The sequence below is a fragment of the Lissotriton vulgaris genome, chromosome 4_1 (genome assembly GCF_964263255.1).
Source record: "Lissotriton vulgaris chromosome 4_1, aLisVul1.2, whole genome shotgun sequence".
Classification (NCBI taxonomy): domain Eukaryota; kingdom Metazoa; phylum Chordata; class Amphibia; order Caudata; family Salamandridae; genus Lissotriton; species Lissotriton vulgaris.
This window is the reverse complement of record NC_141691.1, coordinates 1,117,380,700-1,117,404,715: the sequence shown is the minus strand read 5'-3', so window position 1 is coordinate 1,117,404,715 and position 24,016 is coordinate 1,117,380,700. Positions and strand designations below refer to the sequence as shown.

At 43.1% G+C, this 24,016-nt stretch overlaps 1 protein-coding gene across 1 annotated transcript in view; it reads left to right on the top strand.

Moving 5' to 3' along the window:
- Positions 1 to 24,016, top strand: part of LOC147722959 (dynein axonemal heavy chain 5-like) — a 1,378,573-nt gene that overhangs the window by 1,248,680 nt on the left and 105,877 nt on the right. The gene's annotated exons all lie outside the window — the stretch shown is intronic.

Genomic DNA, 24,016 nt, shown 5'->3' with positions numbered 1-24,016 from the left:
CGGTGGGGAAGAGGGGGGATGAACTCCTGGTTCCCAGAAAGCACCGCAATACTGACAGGTTCGATACTATGTGCAAAAGAGGAAAACGCACGAGTGAATCAGCGTCCATGTACCAAAAAAGTGGTATTACCCAGTGTGCCTTGCCCTTCCGCATTTACAGGGGCACAAAGGCCGCCGGCCGCCATTACAAGCCAGACCCTGCACCAGTCACGATGCATGATCGCTTAAAATGTGGCCAGCGCGGTACCAGCTGGATAAGTAGTGCAAAAAAACGCACACAAAATATAAGCCAGCAAAATAAAGTGCGTACTAAGGCTGTCAACTTTCTTTAACTCCCGTACGATTCCGAAAAGGTGCCCGCGGCTGGAGTCAAAACACGTGTTTTATGACACCCACCCGATTCCCTTTGAGTACCATGTTTAGCCCTTTTGTCGAAACGCTTACTCTCGTAGTTTCTCGAAGGTTTCCCTGCAGCTTGTCGGCTGTGACACACGCTGGAGCCGGCAGTTGAGCGGACGAAACCGTTGACAATAGAAGGATGTAGAAACATCCCACCTGGAAAAAGATCCAAAACATTTTCGTTTGCTTACCAGTGTTTGGATAGCGAAGGGCCGCCGCCGAAAGTACATATATACTGGGCTTGTTCCTGCTAGGAATAGGAGGGGTCTATTCGCGGGTCAAGCGCACAACCACGTTTACCTGAGGCGAGGCAGAAATGCCTCGGAGAAAGCACGGTCATTTTCCGATTCAGGGGTGTGGTTTTCGTTCTCTCCTCTTCCCATTGGCTGGAAGGTAAAATTCCAGCCAATGGGAAGAGGAGAGAAAGAAAACAAGAAAGAAGCTTAAAAAAACACCCCTGAATCCGAAAAAGACGGGGCTTGGACCGAGTGACGCCCCTCTCCTCCAATGGCTGGCCAGCATTTACTAGGCCAGCCAATGAAGAAGAGGGGCGGGTTCCAAGCCCCCTCTTAGAAACATTAAATCTTCGGGCTCAGCCCACACTGCTTACAGCAGTGCAACGGAGTCCTCGATCTAAAAAGGCCTTTAAACGTTCACCAAACGAAGTGTAAATGCCTTTCATAATTAAAACATTAAATATACAACGACATCTTTGTGTTGGTACCACACTAATAATAAATATCTAAGTCGAGTCTGTGAGTGGCCTTATAAGTACTTGTTTAAACTTAATCAATGTTTATTGTTCAGCAATAAAAATAGTATCTGAAGAATTCCTTACTATTTAGTATAGTACATGGCAAGAGCGTCCCTTTACCAAGTACTATACTCTACAATCTACTATCAAATGTATAATATCTTTAACTATGCCAGCTGCTAAAGAATATTTCATTGTGCATATAGCTGGATAAGTATTTCTACAAACAATATTACTTGCCGATTGGATTCTGCGTCTGTTAAAGTGACAGCAGATGGTAGCTTCAAGAACTTTAACACAAGTCAGAATCTTTAATGCCATACTGTCTTTTGATTTTTTTTTCTAGGCCATCTGGCCTCACAGTTGTTCATGAGTTCATGGGCGTACATACGTATGCCATCTTCAATTATAATTACTGCTGGCAGCATTTATGTTATAAAGTATTTTTTTTAATCCCTAATCAGAGGAAGAACTCGTCTACATCACTACTGTCTCTGAGGCACTGGCACCGGAGAGAATGGCAGTGTGGTATCAACTCAAACATGCCCTTGTACATCTAATGTTTTTATTATGAAATACATTTGCACTTCTTTAGTTGAAAATGGAAAGGCCTATTAATATTGTCCACTGCGTGCATATTTTTCTTGTATTTCTAAAAATGTATTAGATGTAGTGTGAGAAAGTGGATATTTAGTTGCAGTGGATGGTAGTCCCCCACAATTAATATTGGGCTAAATGTACGAAGCCTTTTTGCAGTGTGAACTGGGCCGTTTGCAAATGCATAATGGCTTTTTCTAATATATCAAACCCAACTTGTGATTCAGTAACACATTACTGAATGGCTATTTGAGTTTTCAAGCTAATAACAATGTGGTATTTGGAATGTGCTTGATGAAGGCATTCCTTTCAAACACTGAATTGTAGTGTATGTACTAATGTTTTGCGACCGAAATGTGGTTGCAAAACATTCGTACTTTATCCACTAACTAAAAATTGGTGTTAACTCATTTGCAAATGGGAACGGGTCCACTTGGGACCCCTTCCTCTTTGAGAATGTTTAAAAAAATATTTTTTTAAATCAGGCAGTGATCCTGTGAACCACTGCCTACTCTTACAAAATTAAAATGAAACATTTTGGAGCCTATATATGGGACCGTTAGCATTGCTCTAGCACCATGCAATGTGGTGCAAAAGTTACGCCAACCTTAAGACAGATTTTTTAGGCCATGCAAAGCCACTTTGCATGCCTATGAGTGGCTCAAAATATTTGGAGTAATGCGTGCAAATCACTTTGTTGCATTACTCTGCCCTGGGTAGGTGTTCCATTGGCGTTGCACGGGGGTTTCCTTAGCAACTCCTAAGGATTTTAATGCATCCCCAGATTTACAAGAACTTCTAAATGCGTCAAAAAGATATGCCTCCACAGGTCAAGCGTAACAAGGAGAAATATATTTACTTCTCCTCGTGACTTCCTCTTTGCAGCACATATAGAAAGAGGAATTTGCCTCTCAGGATTGTATTTGTGCAGGAAGGCCTTCCTACACAAAATCAATCCTGTCTGCAACGCGGGGCCTCGCACCATGGAGCAACGTCTGCCGGCAGTGGTTCTAAGCAGCCAAAATGTCGCACACTTCACTTACCTTGCAGCCTCAATGTCATCCTTTACATCTCATTCTACTCAGAGAGAGCCCTGCACAGGCCACTACACTGACTATACTACATTACTTCAACAGCCTTGACATCAGCATTTTGTACTACCCCTTGCTCCTACTTGGGGCTGCTGTCAAGTTTGCATGCTTACTTTGCTCATCCTCTTGTGCAGCCCACCATCCTCTTCATTCTGGCACAGAGATCCTTTGCTCTGAGTACATTAAGACTCTATATAAATGTAATCACCCTAGCTTTCAAATCTGCTCTTGCTCCCTTTGTTTCCCGGCACATCCTTATTCCACATTTTAAAAACATAGCCATCACTCCACTCCAAATCTGGCATCAGCTAACCACCTTCAATATTCCCTGCAAGGTCTCAAGGTTCTTGCCTTTTTTTCATCTTACACCTCTGTTTTGAATTCACTTCTCCATCATAAAGCCCCTCAATAAACGCCCAGCTTCCCCAGGTTGTCATGGAGGGCACGTGCCCCAGCACGATCAACTTGCAGACTCCATATTAGTATCACACTGTCTTACTTCTGAGTAAACATTACTGTGAAAATTGTCCCGCTTGCAGCCTCCTACCGCTTCTCTCCTTCCTCCACATTACCTTGGATTACATCTCCCTCTGCTGAAGTTTCTGTGGGCAGTTTTATGTAAACTTTTTGCAACATTTCATGTGGAGTTGGTTACAGGAATTTAGTGTGCAAATATCAGTGTTTAGTTGACTTTCTGAGTAGCAAAATCATTTGGAATTGGGCCTAAGTCAATTTTGAAGGCTTTACAGTTCTATGACGAACTGAATTCCCGCTGGTAAAACATATTTTCATGTATGTTTATCTTCATTTCATGAAATATACACTGTAGTCACAGTACTCACACGAAGCTTAATCAATCTGGCCCACAGCGGTAACTTGTTTCGGTAAATAAGCCTTGGAAGGTTGGCCCAGGCAGCAATGCACGTGGTGTTGTGATCTGCACTTGGTATGTGTGAAGCAACTAGCAAATCAACAATACATTAAAACAAAAAGGAACTTAAAAGTCCAACCAGTAGAGTAAAGAACAAAAATGTATTTTTTTTACGACACAAATATAGACTATAAGATAAAGGGATGAGACAAAGTGGTTGACCAGGATCTAGACACCTTCTGTCGCCAGTGCATGAGTTAACATGGCCTGGTCTAAATTTGCGGTCGGTCCAACTGAACGTTTTTATATTGGGACAGACAAATGTGTATGGAAAAAAAGTATTTCTGTAACGGTAAAACTGTGTACTCTTTCCGGTGAGGTGGAAAGGTATAGCTATCCAATGAAGCCTTATACTTGAGGTAAAAAAGCCCAGAGCAGGAAACTGGCAACGTTGGTCTTGCCAAGCTCCTGTATAAATAGCTACACAAAGTGTAGACATCTATGAGTAGTCAACCGCTTCCCCACATAACAATGTTACGTGTGTACCTTAACACATGTGTGTAATGGTGTAATTCTTCTTCAGTGTGGAGAAACCACTTATCCTACATTCATGGAAGTTTTATGATCAAATCTTGTAAGTAGTACATTTACACACAATTTGCCAGTTTTTGTTTAAAAGAGGGATTTATACAGTCAGGTATATGTATAGTAAGAAGTACTGTTAGTGATTTTATAATCTAATTGTATTATTTGTGATGTTTGATATGGTGTAAAAGAGTTAATTATAGACTCTAAGTCTAGTAAACTCAATTAAAAATCTTCTTAGAGGGTTATCTATTTCAGTTTTGCTTGTCTTTGTACCATTTCTCCTACCGTAAGGAAAATTAAGAATCTCATGTAATACTTGTTATGCAAGTGCCAAGAAACATTTCAGAATGTGGTGCATTGTGTCTGAATGAACACCTGTATTCTCTCTGGTATAATTACTGTCCAAAAATAAGTGATTTCATTGTTCTGTCCGTTCATAATATTTCAAAGTCAGTGCATAACAAAGTGAATGTTGTCAGCTCGCATGATACAGTTGATATTTGTAGTTGCATTCGCAATATAATACACCTCTGCCTATCAACAATCACACGTGATTATGTTAGAGTCAATGCACATGCTGGCTATTAACGTAAATCTTATTTCGGAATCTCTTTTGAAAGCATTCTCTCACGCAACGCTGCGTGCGCGTTTATCGTGCCCTATATGCTTGCCGACGTTTACCTCGTTTCCCAGCAACCCGACCTTTCACCTGCCGCGCTAATTAAGTCCGTGTAGCTCCCAAGGAAGGGGACACCACCAATGGCGACCCTGAAATAGCCAGGGTATAAGCACTAAGCAGCTTAAAGGCATGGGAGAGGGAGGCTGCCCATTACTGCAGACATTTTTGTGGGGGAGGCGTATTTAATTCATTCCGTCCCCTTGACTCAGGCAGAAGGCGTGTATAGTATTTCTTTCCCTGTGTGTTCAACATACCCTCATGCCTGGGTGTGGCTTTCTTGTATTTCGTGTGGGTTGGGACGGAGCTTTGCTGTTATATTTGGCTCCTGGTCTGTAATGCAGCCAACATTTATTTTTATCAGCACGTCAGTTCGAGGCACGCATAGCAACGCCCGGGCTTGCATTTGTTCAGCGGGGCATGAAACTCGAGCATGGTAGTGGTGTACTAGACATAACACGCAATCTTCATGTACATCATCCACGGACATGACCAGAATCCAGGGTGTCTCGCCTCTCTGCCACTCGCCCGACACAGGACCGGACAAACTGCTTGACAGCCTCTCAGAGGCACTGACTCTTCATGACAACCGCATGTCGAGCTCATCATGGTCCTCTCTCTTTGAATGACCAGAAGCAGCGTAAATGCCGTGTAGGAATTGTAGAAACGCAAACGGTCTTTTAATCTACTTCCTGTCAGCAGAGAGCTGAAGCGAAAGAGCAAGACCGGAAACTTAACATGTCGAAGCCAGCGTGGGTGGGCATCTGCAGAAGTGCCTGCCACAGGATTTGGGATTTGAAGTCCTTAAACTTTCCAGCCACGTTTCCAGTGCTTCAAAGACTAGTTCGCCGAACATACAATGTTGGGTTAAATAGCCTACTTCAAATTTCAGATTTATTTGTCCTAACGAATAACAAATACAAATACTAAAGTGACGCTGTAAAATGCAGAATAAAACAAGTAGTTTAAAATAAATTAACCAAATAAAATTGCTATAAAGCAATAACGTGACAGTTTTGATGTGCTGGAATTCAAATGAGCCATAGAGGAAATTTATCTGCACCCTTTTCTCAGTGATAAAAAAACACTCAAATAAAAATAGTCAATTCTTTTGCAAAACAAATATTGGCGTTCAATGAAACAACATAATTGCTATTTAATGCCAAGGTGTTATGATATTAAAAACCCGACTGCTTGGAAAAACTAGAAACGGAAACACAAAGATTGGGCTCCCATCTGATTTACAGACTTTCAGGGCCTCCCTACAGCACCCAATCCCCAGTGTTAAAAAGAGTGGTTTAATCAATTTTGATCGAGGTAGTTTACACACTGGGCAGAAAAAAAGTACATACTCAACATTTTCATAGTCCGAGTGGCAGACAAGACATGTACCGTGGCTTGCCTTTGAATTGGACTAGCCTTTCGTGAAGGATGCCAGAGGGGCAGCGCACATCCTTAATTAGATAGACAGTTTTCTGGAAAATGAAATTTGGAGTAAGTCTATAATTCTTCAAAGCGAGGAGAATCCTTTATATTTAGGAAGGAATCAGTTAAAATCCCTAAAGGAGATGAACTCCCTCTTTTCCAATGAACATTCAGCCAGAAATTATTTTTCACTATCAAGGACGTGCAAGGGGCACTAGACGTTTTGTTAAATCAAAGATCACCCAAGCCCATGTTAATTAGCGACCCCTTATCCAAGGGGTATTTGACACCAGAGGTCTGCTGATTACCTCCCTTAGTCCCGATCTTTAGTGGGTTAGTCTTCAGTGGACCATATTCTAACCCAGTATAAGATTGGTTTCAGCCTGATACACTCACTTATCTCTTGCAGACCAAGATCTAAGCACAGGGCTACGTAGAAGAGGAGTCAATCCAATCTCAGTCAATCAATTTTGATTTGATTTGATTTGCACAGCTAATCACCCATGAGGGTATCCAGGCACTGAGAGTACTGCTGTAGGGAGTTCAGTTGAACATCCAGGTATTGAACCCTTTTCCGAATTCCAACAGAGATGGTGAGGTCAATAGCTGAAGTGGGAGGTCATTCCTGTGTTGTTGCGGATTGGGGGTGTGTGGGCGAGGCAGAGGGAGACGGAGCAGAGGGGTCGGGTGAAAAGGTGAAAGTTCGGTCGGTGGTTGATGTACCCTGGTCACTGGTTGTGGGGGGCTTTGAAGATAAGTGTTGTGTTCTCCTTGGTACAGTGATCATGCAGGAAACAGGTAAGGGTACTTAATATTCTTTATTCCTTCGTTTGCTTCCCTGCCCACATGCACGTCCTTCCTCGTGCTCTCCTCACTCCTACTGCTCTGTCCACTCACTGACGGAAGTGGTGTCCAGTTCTAATGGTCCGGTGCAGGGTCCTAGTGCCCTTCACCCTCAGGCCACTACATCTCCCCTTTTGTCACACAGGAATGATGAGACAAAAGAGAGAGAAGAAATTGTAGAGATAGAGAGAAAGAAAGAAAGAAAACAGATAGCTCATGACAAGAACTGATAAGTCCATATCCCCATCACTGCATCTCTTCAATAAGTCTTTTCGGCCTACTGCTCGCCGCTCTTCTTGGACAAGTCTCTTCCTGTAATCCTTCTGCTGGCCCTTCAGCCTTGTCCATTTCTGCTCTGTTGTAACCCATAATTTCGGTACCTCCTGTCGCAGTGTCTTGGCCGTCTTCATTCATTGCCTTCAGCCCTTAGAAGTGAGAACTGTTCTGTGTATTCGGTGATGTTCATGATCATTGGCCCCTTCAAGTTTACGATCATTAGCGGGTCTTTTGATAATGCGCTGTCAGACTTTTGTTGCTGTTGCTGACGCACTACCACCTCGTCTCCTTCCTTGAGGTGCCCCAGGGTGGCATGACACCTTGCATCTGCATAGGCTTTCATCTTTCCTTTAGCTTCTTTGTCTTTGGCTGCAATGCTGCTGTGCTCCTGTGACGCTGCTGCTTCTATCTGTAGTAGCCTTGTCCTGCTTGTCCTCCCCAAAACTAACTCAGCAGGGCATCTCCCTGTGGAGCTGTGTGGTGTGTTCCTTTAGTATCGTAGGACCTGACATAGAGCTTGTCCGATGGAGAAGGGGTACTTTATATTCTTTATTCCTTCGTTTGCATGCCTGCCCACATGCACGTCCTTCCTTGTGCTCTCCTCACTCCTACTGCCCTGTCTACTTCCTGACCGGAAGTGGTGTCCAGTTCAAATGGTCCGGTGCAGGGTCCTAGTGCCCTTCACCCCCAGGCCGCTACAGTATGGATCAACATCTTGAACTGGCATCTCTTCTGAATGACGAGCCAGTGGAGCTTCTTGAGGTGGGGGGTGATGTGTGTCAGTTTACAAAGGTCTAGGATGATTCTGGCCAAAGCGTTCTGTATTGTTTGCAGTCTCTTGAGGAGGTGCGAGGTGATACCATTGTAGAGTGTGTTGCCGTAGTCCAGTCACCTGGTGACCGGAGCTTGTGTGATTGTATGTCTGGTGTCCATGGGGAGTCGCTTGAAAATCTTGCGGAGCACACGAAGGGTGAGGAAGCAGACATAGGATACTGCATTGATCTGTCTTTTCATGGTGAGCTTACTGTCCAGGATGATGCCAAGGTTGTGGGTCTTGTTGGTTGGAGTGGGTGAGGGTCTTAGTTCAGGGGGGCCATCAGGCATTGTTCCATTGGGAGGTGTTGTTGCCAAATATTAGCATGTCTGTCTTGTCTGTTTTGAGTTGTAGACAGTTGTCTCTCATGCAGGTAGCAATGTTTGTCATGCACCTGTAGAAGTTGGTCGGCGTGGCAGAGGGGCCTTCTAATAGTGAGAAGATGAACTGGGTGTCGTCGGCGTAGGATATGAAGTTCAGTCCATGCAATCTGACTACATTGGCCAAAGGAGTCATGAAGGTGTTGAGCAGATTGGGGCTCATGGAGGAACCTTGAGGGATGCCGCGGATGTTATACTTGGGTCACAAGGTGAAGGGCCGGAGGCGGATTCTCTGGGTTCTACCTGTAATGAAGGAGGCAATCCACTCAAAGGCATCTCCCTGCATTCCAATGTTGTGAAGCCTTTTGACCAGGGTGTGGTGTGATTTTGTGTCAAACACTGCTGAAAGGTCAAGGAGGATCAGGGCTGACTTTTTTACATTGGTCGAGGATGGATCTGATATAATCTGTGGCTGCAATCAGGGCGGTTTCAGTGCTGTGGTTGATCTGGAATCCGGATTGGTAAGATGTGCAGAAGTTAGTTGTTCTCTAATTTTTCAATTTAAGTTTATTATGTTTTGGCTCTCAATTGAGGGCCACATAAAATACACATACAATAATGATTTGCAAAAGAAAAAACGCATATTACATATATTATTGTTCTCTAAGTGTTCTGTGAGTTGGTGGTTGATGGCCTTCTCGAGGACTTTGGCGGAGAAAGGAAGCAGAGAGATGGGGCGGTAGTTCTTGTGTTTTTTCCAATCGACAGATAATTTCTTGACTTCTGTGTGCTTTCATTCTTTGGGGAATTTGGCTGTGGTGATGGAAGTGATAAGGATGATAGTGAGCTCACTACTGATCTTCGTTCTCCCAAGGTTAAAGATTAAAGATGTGGTGGAGTCTGTGGGTACTATTGAGTGGACAGAGACCATGATATCTATGGTACCTCGTGTGATGAGCTTGTCCCAGGGGATGAGCAGGTGGTTGTGTTCCTCATTCTAGGGGTCGATATGGCTGAGGAGGTGGGTGGGTTGGGGATCAAAATTTCTGTAAACGGTGGAGATCTTGTCATGGAATATGTCCACCAGAGAGTCACAGAGTTCTTTTGAGGGGGTGAGGTTATTTTCGGTGGCTGAGGGGTATGCTGGTTTCCTGGTCCCCTCTAGAGAACGAGGATTGCCAATGATGAAACGTGACACCTGGTGCTGTGTGAGGACAGTCCTTCACTTTGTTTGAGATGCCTTTTACTCCACCTAGTACCTTGTGAAATCCCGGTCACTTCCCTTCAGGGTAGCTTCTTTGTGTGTACATGTTATGGTTGGAGGCTAGCTCACCCTGAATACCCTGTAGCCTCTAGTTCCCTACCTTGGGAAACCCCAGGGTTTTGTGTGTTACATGGTTTCCTGGCCTGCCAAAGTGAGCAAACACTTCTCAGAATTAGACAGAAATTATATGCAGCCATCTATAGACATAATGTGGGTGCAAGCATGCATCCATGTCGGACCCCTCTTTTTTTTAATTTAACTTATTTTCTGTGAGTTCCCCATTTGGGTCGCAACAAACCTTTGCATAAATTATTTGAGTATAGGAGTCTAAAAATGTCTAGAATGGCAAGAGGAATGCCCATATCTGAGAGGACTTGCCATAACTTGGCATTTGAGATCATATCGAAAGCAGCCATTAAGTCTACTAAGGCAACATATATGCTGCCTTCTCCCATGTTCACGGACTTCGATCTGAATAATTAAAATGGCAAGACCTGTTCTATTGTGTTTGTTTTAGATCTAAAACCAGCTGAAATTGGTTTATAATAGAATTTTCGGCCATCCAGCCCGTTAGTTTATCTAAAACTTGTTTGCAAAATATTTTTTGCTAATTTTCAATCAAGCTGATGGGTCGGTAGTTACCTGGGTCATTACGAGATCCTTTCTTAAGTACAAGGACTATCTCCATAACCTTCCATTTTTCTGGGAATGGACCACCCTGAATAATTGCTTTGCTTAAGGTGTTTATATATGGTATCCATATGTAAAGATTGGAACAGAAGAGCTCTGCTGGAATTTTGTCTAGGCCTGGAGTAGTTCCTACTTTTGGGCTTGAAGAGCTGCAGCGGTATCTGTCATGGAGAAAGTGAGAGTTTGTTCAGTATTGAAGGGAATTTGGCAAAATGGCTATTCATTATTGGACAAAGAGATGTTTCTGTAACTTCTTTTGCATAAATTGATACAATCAATCAATCAAAAAATATGTTTATTTAGACCAATGGCCTTAAAACAACACACCATTAAAATATTGTACAAATACATATATAAAAATACATCCGATAAGACCATATATAATTGTGATATAAAATATACATTCCAATAAAATATACATGTTTCCCAATAAAATCTATGAATGTCCATGAGTGCTACCTCGACCCTCCTCCTAGTTCTCCATAAGCATTACCCTTACTGCCCTCATGTATCTTCCAATAGCACATACTACATCTAAAAAGTGCATATCGGTTAAAAATTCTGCAGCGTGCCCTCGTGTCTTAATTCCATATTTCAGGAACATTGGGCATAACCACTGTCTCCGCTGTTGTTTAATTGTTAGGCAGTCCACCAGAATATGCAACATATCACATTTAGAGTTCAACCCACACAAACAATTCCCTCGCAAACTGACCATTTCAACTTTTATCATATCATTTGTCTTACACGGATTAAGACCAATTCTTACTCTTAATACTTCATTTCGTAATAACTGGTTAGGTAGAGTGTCCACAGACAGGTAACTCATATTATTCCGCCATGCATTAAGCATAAAGTGAGCAGATTTTTTTTCTCTTTTACATAATTGCAATCACTTTCGTAGGACAGTTCTTTACCTAACGCTTTCAGCTCACTTTTTGAAATTTCAATCTGTCAGGACTGCAGAGGCACCCTTGCTTTCATATCTTTACTCACAGCAACCATGTTAGACTTAGCCCTTCTAGCTCTTTTGAGTTCACTTTGCACAATTTCATTTTTGTACCACTGAACCACTTTCTGTCCTTCTCCCCATTCAAGTTTCCCCAGAACCTTACTAAGGATTTTGCAGCCAGTATATTCCAGGAGATATACCAGTTTCCATACTTATTGCTTGAATCATGGTGGAGCTGAGGATTGAGAGCAAATGCTTCAAGAATTTCCCCTCCTCAGCGTCCCTCCTGCTTTTGCCACTTATGTATAGCAATTTGGCTCCATACTGCAGTTCCAGGGGAATCATTGCTGCATAGGCTTTTAGTGCTGGTCTACATGACATTTCTCCGAAGGCCTTGTTAAATATTTTCAACCCACTCACCAAGGTAAAAGCTCTAGTCTTCAGGCTCTCTAGATGAATTTTCCATTTCAAGTGCTATTCAATTCAGACTCCAAGGTATTTATATTAGTTAACAAGTTCCAATCTCTCCGCACAGTGGTGCCAGTTAAATTTACTATCAGAATTCCCAAAACAAAGTATCCTAGTTTTATCCATATTTACCACTAGTATTTTCCTGCTACAATAAACCTCAAACTGGTCTAATTTTCTTTGCAGGCCTATTTCTGTCTGATCTAAAATCACCAGATCGTCTGCATACAGGAGGCACGCTACATGTGTACCATTCATTTTAGGACTAAAACCATTAGCAGCAGCTAGAGTCATTGGTAGATCACCGACAAATAAAGAGAAAAGTAAAGGGGCTAGAACATAACCCTGTCTTAAGTGATTATTCACCTGTATTTTTTGTGTTAACGACCTCTCTGTATCCATAATCACCTGAGCCCAGTTACTCCTATGTAGTTCCTGAATCAGCCTTAGGAGGTCTTTCGGGATATCTAATTGTTTTCCAGAGTCTCCCACAGGCATTTTCTATCTACCAAATCAAAAGTTGCACGGAAGTCTGAAAAGGCAACAGAATAGGCTCCCCCTTTGGTCTGCAGACTGGCATGCAGTAGACCAGAGCGAAAAGCAGTGGTCAATTGTCGAGTGCCATTCTTTAAAACCACCCTGTTCAGGTGGTACTATGTCATTTTGATCTGCCCAATCTTTTAGCACTCCTAGGATTACTTTTGCAAACACCTTTATGGCCACATCCAGGAGATTAATCAGCCTATAGTTTTTCAGGCTTTTTTTATTTCCCTTTTTATGTATCGGCCTGATAATTGCACCTCTCCAACTTTCAGGTATAATCCCTGTGTCCAAAATTCTGTCAAACAGCCTATACAGTAACTCCGCCCACCAATCCAGGCGAGTTTTTATAATTATTGCAGTCATATTGTCAGGTCGAGTGAGGTTTATTTTTACAATAATACTTCTAATATTACTGTAAATGTAGACCTTAAATCCTCACCCAACCTCTCCCAGGGTGTTACTTGTTTCTCCCCCATCTCCACCTTTTTATCACATATCTCCTCCAAGTGGCCCACCCAAGCTTCGTCCTCTACCACACAGATCATTTGTCCGTGGGGTTTCCCTGACCCTTCTTGTACAAGTATCCAAACGTTTTTTTATGTTTTTACTTTCTATTGCCTCTATCATAAGCCTCCAACACTTATCTTTATGTTCTCTTTTCTGATCTCTAATCACATTTTTATACCTATGCCTTAACTTCAACAGTGCATTTTGGCTGTCATTGTCATATCTTCTTTTAATGTTTCTCTCCCCTTTCCTTATCTGCGCTTTTAGAAATGTGCATTCCTCAGTAAACCAGTTATTTTTGTTGTTCTGGGTATTCAGAGTTTTTGCATTTCTACTTCTCTTCCTTTTTAGGACTACTCTAAGGCACTATACCACGTGTCCAATAGTATTCTTATACCCTTCTGGGTGGGGCTACAAGTTGTCCCTTAATGATATCCTTTGCCGCACATTTGACAATGTTTCCATTTGATCTTCGGTTAGTGTAGAGGCCAGCCGTTTGGGATAATCCTCTCCTCAGTTTTAATTTCAGGGGATGGTGATCACTTCCCTCTTTTGAGCCCACTTTGAAGTCCTTTATTTTGTCAAAATTCCAAGCCAGCATGTGCATATATTCAATTGGGCAAAGCTGGGGGTCACTCTTGAACGTCTGCTGTGCTGGGCAATCCTAACCTACCCGCCCATTTAGACAGACTAGACCCTTAGCGCCTAAAAAATTTCCCTGCGCAATGTCCCACTGTGATCCTTCGGTTCTTGGGAATGTTGCCATTTTATATTGAATGAATTTAGCATTCCTTTGGTGCCTCTATCCGCTTCAATTGGGTTCAGTCTGTGGTTCAAGTCCCCCATCAGTATAAGAATATCGTTTGGATAATGTTTGCATAGCCAGTCATCCTTCCCATTTCCTTCCTATACTCCTCAGCTCGTCCCCCCTATATATAGGCATTTATTTTGATCAACTTTTCATTTCTGGAGTATGGGGCCCAAGGCTCCAGCTTACGTGCTATCAACCATTTACAACTTCCTGGCAATGGTGTCCCCTTTTTAGCCATTCTAGTTCATATTAGGGTTAGTATCCCCCTGGCGGTCATCCTTGCTGACCTTTTATTGCAGACAATTGATACAAAATGTAACACATAACTCACTGGCTAAAGTATGTTTCTCTGGTTTGCTACACCCCTTCTTGCCCCTGTATGTAACTAAATGCCACAAAAATTGATCATCCCTATTTTTGGCAGCATCTAATAGATTTTCCATAGTAGATTTCTCCCATGCCTTCTTGACTGCTCACATAGCTGTTCTGTAGGAGCATCTGGCTTCTTTTATGACATCTCTTTTACAGGACCAAGCAGCATTAAGAGACCCACTTTTAGGAAACAACAGTTTATTCAAACATTGTTGGGTTTTTTGGCTGTTTGTTTTTCCCAGTACTCTACAGAAATCCATTTAACATTTCTCATATTATTAGATATAAGTCATTGGTTTCCTGGGCTGACTCTATATATACATTATTTATTAATGCCCCTTTCATAAGAAGAATTATGGTATCATGATTGCTCTTGCTTCTTGGCGCCACATAGAAATCAGCCAGTTCACTCCAAATTAATGAAAAATTAATCTGAAAGGTATCTGTACTTTCCCCTTCCGAATGTTTGGCGCAGGTTTACTTTCTAAAGTTGAGTGATCATTGTATGCTCGGATGCTATGAGAAAGAAACTATTGATCATTTGTAAGGCAGTCTTAATCAGATGTTTGACCGGATTAGCAACAATCACCGGTAGGCATCCTCATCACTATCTATAACAGTAGTAAGAGTACCTAGTTAGAAATGCACATTGAAAGTCTGCCTATTATGATTACATCACATTTATCACCAAGTTTTAAAAGCTGCTCCAGGTATCTCAGTGTGGGGGATTCTATGGAGGAACTAGCTGGTCTACTGTAGACATTAACCAACAATATACCTTTGCCATTACACAAGGACACATTTAGGATTAATATATCCTGAAATAGAATGGAGATCTCCTTAACTGTACAGTGGAGTGAGGTTTTCACCCATATGCATATCCCACCTGCAGCCCAGCCCGCCAAAGCGTTTCGAGCATTTTTTGGTAGATTCTAAACCCTGGTCTTAATACACAGGTAGTCATCTGTGTTTCTTGTAGAAAACATACTTCAATGTCATCAATAGATAAGCACCTGTCATTCTTTGATAATTTGGATTACAGCCCTGCAACATTCCAAGAAACAGCAGTAAAGCTTCCTAGGTTGTGTACTTCAAAGTTCTTTTAGAACTACGGGAACGCAATCAGCAGAGTCCGAAGAAAACCGATAATCTTCTACACTCTCAGTTGAAGAAGGGGGTCAAGTGAGAGATGTTTGTTTGGTAATAACAGCTCATTTAATAACAGTAGGCATGAGCTCTCTAGTCCAGGGCTCTAATTGGTAGAAGAGCTGAATCTAGATAGAAATCCATCTTACGTAGAGTGATAGCATTTGGGGAATTAGATTTTTGAGATGTTTGATTTTTTGGCGAAAAAAGTATTTTGTGGTTAGTTTGCGCAACCAGAAGACTTTAATGGAAGCTGGAATCTGCAAATGTATGATCGCTTTCCCCAATGGACCCTCCTGGGCAGAATCGGTAGCCTACTTAAATGGAACTGTGTATCATCTGATATTAACAAATTGGATTTGGGCTTGAATTAGAGTTGCATATCCTGTCCACCTTGATACAAGTGAAATAGGATATAATACAGTTGTAATAAGGCGAACGGGACATTCATCACATTTATTACATAGTATCATGTCCACCAAACTTAAAAATCAGGGCCATTATATTATTCACAGATATTGCTGTCAAGTCCATTCATCACGTACCCTCCTGCAACAAATGCTTGCAGTCCCCATAATTGACTGTTGACCTTTCTACTGTCTGACTTAACTAGAGAAATGTATTATTAACATAATGATCCTTGTTTTGTAAATTATAATACAATTTTTTGTTTTTTTTAAATGTGATGTACTGCTTGTTTCAGTTTTTCCATACACTTGGAGTAATTTAATCAGTTGAATTTTTTTGACCTACAGCCACCGAGTAGCAGAGCACATATCAGTAATCCATTTCCATTTGAATACCTTTATTTCGGCCACCAGGGCCATAAAAGGGCTGCACAAAACAATTAGAATATAGATACAATATAATGCTAAAGGTCTGTACATGTAAGCAGCTTTAAATTGGACTTCCCAAATAAAAGTGTACAGTTAACAATAAATAGATATAAGTGTTCAAAATACAATGAATAATTGCTAAGCAGAAGATAAGAATTTCCTGGGCAAAATCCACATAGCACCTAAAAATTTAGGAAGAGGTATAGCGTTTGATGGGGAGCAATCAGACTTCAAAATGTGGAGGGACATTGAATGGCTTTGATGACTTGTTCAGCGAAGAGGGGCCAGCCAGAGGTTACGCGGATGGGCATAAGCAAGACAAGCGAAAAAGACATGCAGGACACTCTCAACCTGCAACTGGAAAGCAGGATAAATGTCAGTTGCTTTATCCAACCAATTCTTTGTAAAAGCTCTTAATGGCAAGGTACCCACTCTAATTTGGGAATATAACTTTCTGTCATAGGAGACGTTCATAAGTTTCCAATACGGCTCGTAGCTGATCCGATGCTTGATGTCTAAAAATGATTGTGTTAGGGTGGAAATATCTGATCTTACTGAACGTTTTGCTTCAACCGCTGCCCAGAGATAGTAGATGCTCGGGTTCAAAGTTCAGGTGCCCCAATGAATTTTAATGAAAATTTGATTTGTTTGAGCCAGGGAATAGATGCCAAATGCCAACTTTATTGACATCCTGGGGGGCTATAGTGTAGGGCAAAAGTTCTGGAGTAGACCACAGCTTCCTCCACTACAATAATGGAAAAAGTCTTATTTATTTATTTTAAAGATTTTATATAGCGCTGGCTGGACCCGGAGGTATCAGAGCACTTTACATGAGTGTCAGACCATAGTTGCAGTTTACATCGTTACAAAGGCTACGCAATTATTAGAGCTTGGAAAACCTAGTTACATGTAAGGTCGAGACAAACAAAAAGGACAAATACGTAAGGGAAAAAGCAGGCAAGGGGAGAAATTCAGGGGAGGGGGTAGGAGCAGGGAAGTAGACAGAGAATGGAGGAGAGCAAGAGGAGGGGAGGGTGAGAGACTCAGCATGGAAAGAGGAGGGGGAGTGTGACGGGGACACAGATCGGTAGACGAGTCAAGGTTGTGTCCAAAGTCCAGTACGCTGTGTTCCCAGGGGAAGTGGTATCAATTCCCCATCTCTGTTGCTAGAGGCTCCCTATACGCAGTGGACTCTCTCAGAGGGGTCTCTGAGACTCCAATGCCTACATACTGGATCCTTTCCTAAAAAAGGAGTGCTTTGGCAAGGGGTGCCATACCATACCTGTTGGTATGAGGTTCGTTGAGACCCCAGAGTATAAATATTGGATCTTTCCCCAACGAGGGGAGAAGGAGTGCTTAGTCAAAGGGCACAAAAGGACAGGGGGCTAGGCGGTGTAGTAGGCAGGGAGAGTAAAGAGAGAATGGAGGAGGGGAAGAGGAGAGGAGGGTGAGAGGCACAGCATGAAGAGAGGAGGGGGGTTGGCAGGGACACAAACCGGAAGACGAGTCAAAGCTGCGTCCAAAGTCCAATAAGCTGTGATCCCAGGGAAAGTAAACAGAGAATGGAGGAGGGGAAGAGGAGGGGTGGGGAGAGAGAGACAGCATGGAAAGAGGTGGGGGAGGGTGACGGGGACACAAACTGGTAGACGATTCAAAGCTGCGTCCAAAGTCCAGAAAGCTGTGATCCGAGGGGAAGTGGTATCATTTTCCCATCTCTGTTGCGAGAGGCTCCCTATGTGCCGTGGACTTTCTCAGAGGGGTCTCTGAAACTCCAAGGCCTACATACTGGATCCTTCCCCAAAAAGGGGAGAGGGAGTGATTTGGAAAGGGGTGCCATACCATACCTCTACTGTGAGTGGCTCCCTCTGCACTGTAGACACTCTCAGTGGGTTCGCTGAGACTCCAGAGTATAACTATTGGATCTTTCCCCAACAAGGGGAGAAGGAGTGCTTAGTCAAAGGGCACAAAGGACAGGGACAAGGCAGTGCAGCAGGCAGGGGGAGAGGTTCAGGGGACAGCAGCAAAGGAAGTAGACAAAGAAAGAAAGGGTACTAAATGGGAACAGACAGCATCAGTTAGGGGGACAGACTGTTTTCTCTCTGTGGCCATGAGTTTGCCCATCTCTAAGGGAAGCCACATTCCATAAAAACTTGTTTTCCGTATTGTAAGATTGGAATGGCCCCGTAGTTCGGCTCCATTTAAGGCCATCCCTAGAGCCCTAGCTTCAAATACTTGGACTGTGGACCGAATAAGTTTGGAATAAGAGGCATTATATTCTTTGTGAATTGCTCCAGATATTTGCTTTAGTTTTAAAGCCGCTGATGATGCTGGGATTCTCATGCAGATTTTTCCTTACCAATCCTTTGAATCCCTGGCCGACTGAATCTCTTTTGTCTGCAAAGAAGTGTAAAGGGAAGTTCTCTATTTTCATACTTATGACAATTTTCCAAAGACCAAATACATCCCAATCCAAAGGACCACTGACTACGAAGTAAAGTTAAAAGATTTATTACAAAGCCAAAAACAACTGGACATACAAGCACCTCAGCAAGAAATTCAAGACATAAACTGGCACTAATACTAACATAATCCTAAGAGGGAGTCTCAAACGACTCAAAATGAAAAGCAGAGTAAGTTCAAGAAGCATTAGGCATACTGTGATTGTTCCCACTTGAAGTCTTGACTGCATTTGCTCCAATGGGAAAGAAAAGATTAGTCTGTCCCTACACTAACTCTAAGGTGACATCCCTACAAAACATATCTCCCAGGCAAGAGAAAAAATTTGTCAGCTGTGAAGGCTCCCTAAGATAAGTATAGGTGAATTGTATTCTGGGATTTATTATGTTTAATGAGTCAATCCTCTGAACAAGATCTTCTCTTGTATCTGTCCAGATGATAAAGATATCATCTATATACCGACTATACATTTTAATATTTCCCCACCAGGCTGGGTTGCTCATGATATTGAGGTACTCAAATTGGGCCATGAAAATATTAGCATATATGGGAGCCCCCTAAAAACCCATGGAGGTCCCAGTCAGTTGTGCAAAGAACTGTTCTTGCCATACGAAGTAGCTGTGGTTTAAACAAAACTTCAATAATTGAAGGATGAAAACTTTATCAGTGCCAATGTCTCCCATCCGGAGTAAGGCCCATTCCAACCCTTCAAGTCCTGCTTCATGTGGTATCGACATATACAACGCTGTTACGTCTATGGTGCACAACTATACGTTCTCTTAATGCTCAACTTTCTCCTTTTGCAATTTCTGTAAGAAGTGAGTCGTGTCTTTGAGATAGGATTGTCAACTTTGCACAAATTGCTGAAGGTAAAAATCCACGTATCTTCTGAGTAGATCAAATATTGACCCACACCCTGAAACAATAGGGCGAAATGGAGGATCACTCACATTTTTATGAATCTTCGGTATCATGTACAACTTCGGCCTCCGCGGGTTTTTAGTGGATAGGTAGGTCTTTGTGTATTAATCCACTCATTATCTAATGCATGCTGCAAAATGCCCTCCTAAATGCCTTTAAGTTGTGGAGTCGGATCATGGTGTAATCTCAGATACGTGTTATCATCATTCACATGTGCATTGACCTTAGCATGGTAAAAAGTGGTATCCATTACCACTAAAGCTCCCTTATCTGCAGGTTGTAAAGGAATGGGTGGATTGTTAGCTATGGTTTTGATGGCTTTCTGATCATGTGTGGTTAGATTGTGTCCTTTATTTGCTTCCAATTTGAGATTTTTCAAATCTTTGTGGATCATAATTTCGAATGTATCCAGCATTTTATGTGAAACCAGCGGCAGATACGTGCTTTTAGGTTTAAACATGGTTGGTGTACTATCTTCCGATGCATTTGGAGCGGTCACTACTTTGATAAAATAGTGTTGTAATCTTAATGTTCTCATTAATCTGTACAAAGTAGCTTCAACTTCCAATGTGATAGTTTTATTAGTCGGGACAAAGTTCCTGCCCTTGCTCCGCACGTTCATTTGTTGATGTGTAAGGAATGTATGATGCGACATCGCAAACGTTTACATCGCATCTTTTTATATCGGCGTCTTTACATCCCATGCACATGTGTAAATGTGTTTGTATTTATATAGCGCACTTTTACCCTGAGGTCTCGTAGCGCTGTATTCATACCGCTGTGGAACCCTTCCTGGCTTTCCTGTGAGATGTCCACTCCTGGGCACCCCCAAGGTGAAGCCAGGCATCCAAGCGCTGCTGGGGGGTTGTGGAGATTAAGCAAGCTATTGCCCAGAGTCACAGAGTGGGACCCATGATTAGACTAGGCACCGAGGCGAGAATTATCAGGTCCGGGGAGATTGAGTCCAAGAGCCGCCGAGGCTGGAATTGAACCCTGGTCCCGGGCCAGACCTCTGCATCAGGGTCTGCCGCTCTAACCATTGAGCCACGCTCCTCCACTGTACAATGCAAGCTTTCACCATGCAATCCATTACTTTGGTTACGCATTCAAACGCATGCAAAACACATTTAAAACGCACACAAACACCCTGCATGGTTTAACTTCGCAATTTTTTGCCAAATACCCCCCTACATAACACACACTAGCCTAAAGCCTAAAAAAAATACACTACACTTCCCTAAACCCTAAGACCTAAACCCTAATACACAATGCCTAACACACAGCCCTACACTACAATCACCAGACACTGCTCTAAACCCTAAACACTAATCTCCAGACACTTCCCTAAACCCTAAACACTACACTTTAAACATAATCCCCCTTACCTCTTTCACTATGACCACCAGACACTGTCCTAAACCCTAAACACTACACTGTCAGCACAATCTCCAGACACTGCCCTAAACCCTAAACACTAATCTCCAGACACTGCCCTAAACTCTAAACATTAATCTCCAGTCACTTGCCCTAAACCCTAAACTACACTTTAAGCATAATCCCCCTTATCTCTTTCTCCTCGCGTCTTCCCGGTGCTCCTTCGCCTCTTTCCCGGTGCTCGTCCGTACCACCCACCTCGCATCCATTATACCACATACGATGTAAAAGCGTAAGTGTCTCCTTGTTTTTCTGATGTCCCTGGTGTGTCTCGGCTCGTTGGAGCTGGTAGTAGACCCTGATCTGGGGCCTGTGATAAAAAAGGTACTGTTAGTACTGGTTGTGGTGATTTCCCGGATTCAGTGGATGGTCCTGCACTTTGTAATTGAGCAATAACTGATTGCGCAGATGTTCTGCTGGTGAACACTTCTTTATCAGACACAATACTCTCTTCTGATGACGTGTTTGTTTTCTTCTGGTCAAATCAAATATTTTGGCCCCTGTATAACCTTAATTAAGCTTATAATCGATCATGTCCCTTTTATATTTAAGCAAGTTTACCTTCTTGTAACTCTTTGCCATATTTCTCCAACTTGAACAGTGGACAGTGCATTCAGGGTACCATACCTGTAATAGCTGTTGCCGACCAGAGACACATTTCTGCCCTCCTGCTGCTGAGCCAAGCCCGAGCAGGGGAAGGCAGAACAATAGGCATCCTGTCACAGGGAGGTGTGACCACCTCCCAGACAGGATTTAGTGTATTAGGCCTGGGTGGGTGCGCTTGCCAGCGACCGAAAGTCTGCATGAGGGGATCATTTGGTGTCCCTGTGCATAGTCCAGTTCAAACCTGTCATGGGAGCTGTTGGCTCTGCTCTGGCATGAAACTGGACAAAGGACATGGGAGTAACCTCCCCACTGTCCAGACCCCTAAATCTGTCCAACACTCTCCCACAGGTACAAAAGGGTTTACCTGGCTGTGGGACCCTAGATTCGACGTGGACAAGATTCTGAACCAGACACCACTGAACTTCGTCTGGACACTCTGGACTTCGTTTGGGCCCGACTTTTTCTTCCACTCTGTCTAAAGCATCGTCTGAGCCTGTGCACCATACAGGCTTTGCGCAGGACCTGTGGAGTATCAAGGACAACTGAAGATATCTCCCTTGGAGTGAAGGAATCATTCCCTTGCAACCGAAGGAACCACATCACAATTGACTGGTCTGCTGCTCCCTAGCTCCTACGGACTCTGAAGGCTCCAGCAACATAGGAGGTGGGTTTCCTAGTCTCCCGAGGTCCGAGCTTACCTTTCACCAAGTTTGAGGTCAGAATCCCTCGTGGGGGCGGCAATACCAATACTTCTGTGCACTGCGTACTTTTGCATGTGGGTATGCTTTATGGTGTTTTCGAAACAACTGCACTGGGCTCCAAGTAGCCCCAACCTCTTGCACCATATTCACTAAAGAACTTTAGCCTCCTGGCATTGAGCGCTTTGTGCTCTGCTGCTTTATGAAACTGCAAGAGGTCCCCTCGCGACTCCTGTGCCTCCAGCCTGTGGGTCCTCTTGAGGGTCATTTTTGCTTTTCTTGGGCTCTCCTGGTTGTTCAAGGCCTGCCCTGAATCCTTGTATTTGGTGAGTCTCCTGGACCTTGCTGGTCCAAACCGTAATCTTCTTTGACCTTCTGCATTGGTTGCCGTTGCCAAGGCTTGTTGGTGCTCCAGCCGGACACTGACCCCTCAATACTCGACATCCTTTCTGGGACAGCTCGTATTCGGCTCCTGGTTGTCCTCGACATCGCCTGGTCCCAGTAGCTGCAGAGTCAAGAAACTCCTCAACGCACCTGAAGTGGGCATTCGTCTACTGAGCCCCTGGTCACTCCTGAGTGACCCAGACTCAGTCTCCTCTGCTTTCAGGTACAATTCAACAAGAATCCACCTTTGGATTCCGACGGACACTTTTCTCCTTCCCAGCAGTCCTCTTCTTTGAAGTCCTCCATAGAGATCAACAGCGGTTTCCGACACCACTTCAGACCTATGCACCCGGCTTTCCTGGGATAGGTAACTCTATTACTATAGTATCCATGGGTGGAGTGGCTCTCCAACTATCTAAGTTCCTCTGGGTTTTTTCTGAGTCCACTCAGAAGGGTCCTTAATCTTCAAAACTGCAACCACGACTCTCCCATAGAATTGTACGGCGCATGCAGTCTTCTTCCCACACCACCCATCCTCCGTGGGGTCCTTACTTACTCACGTTGGGTATTTCCTTAGGGTCCCAGTGATTCTACATCCTTTAGACACTGTCTTGACTCGAGTCGTAGTTCCTATACCACTATTTTAGTATATGGTTGGGGTCTTCCCCTGGAGCCCACTGTGAATTAATGCTACTTACAATTGTTTCTGTGCTACAGTATTGTGTGCTTTGTGAGTATCTTCGTGTAGAAGATACTGTGTCGTACTTTAAGTGTGTTATACTAATAAATACACATTTTTATAACTACTGTGTGGTTTTCCTTTCATTTAATCAATACTATAAGGTTACATTCTGATGAGACAAGCTGCTTAACATTCCTTCAAGGCTGAGCCTGAAGGCTGCTGTCCACAGCTACCACTTGGATAGCTTTCTAAGGTTATCTTTGACCTCTTAAATCACCATAAGGGTTGTTTTGACTGGTACAGGGTGCCCACTTTAAATAGTGTACAGCATATACCAGGCCAACTTATCACACTAACCCTATGAATGTCTAGGAACCTTAAAATACTGGTAGATTCACTCAGCCTTTTATCCTTCTGAGGTCGATAAAATGAGTACCAATGAGTTGGGAAGCATTAATCATCTGTTATTGAGCGCCAAGATGCCCAGGGGTGAACGTGCGCTTTGCAAGTGCACGTTATGTTACGTTATGCTATGTTAGGTTAAATTGCTGCTAGGAACACGTTGATTAAACTGCTTACAACCTTCAGATT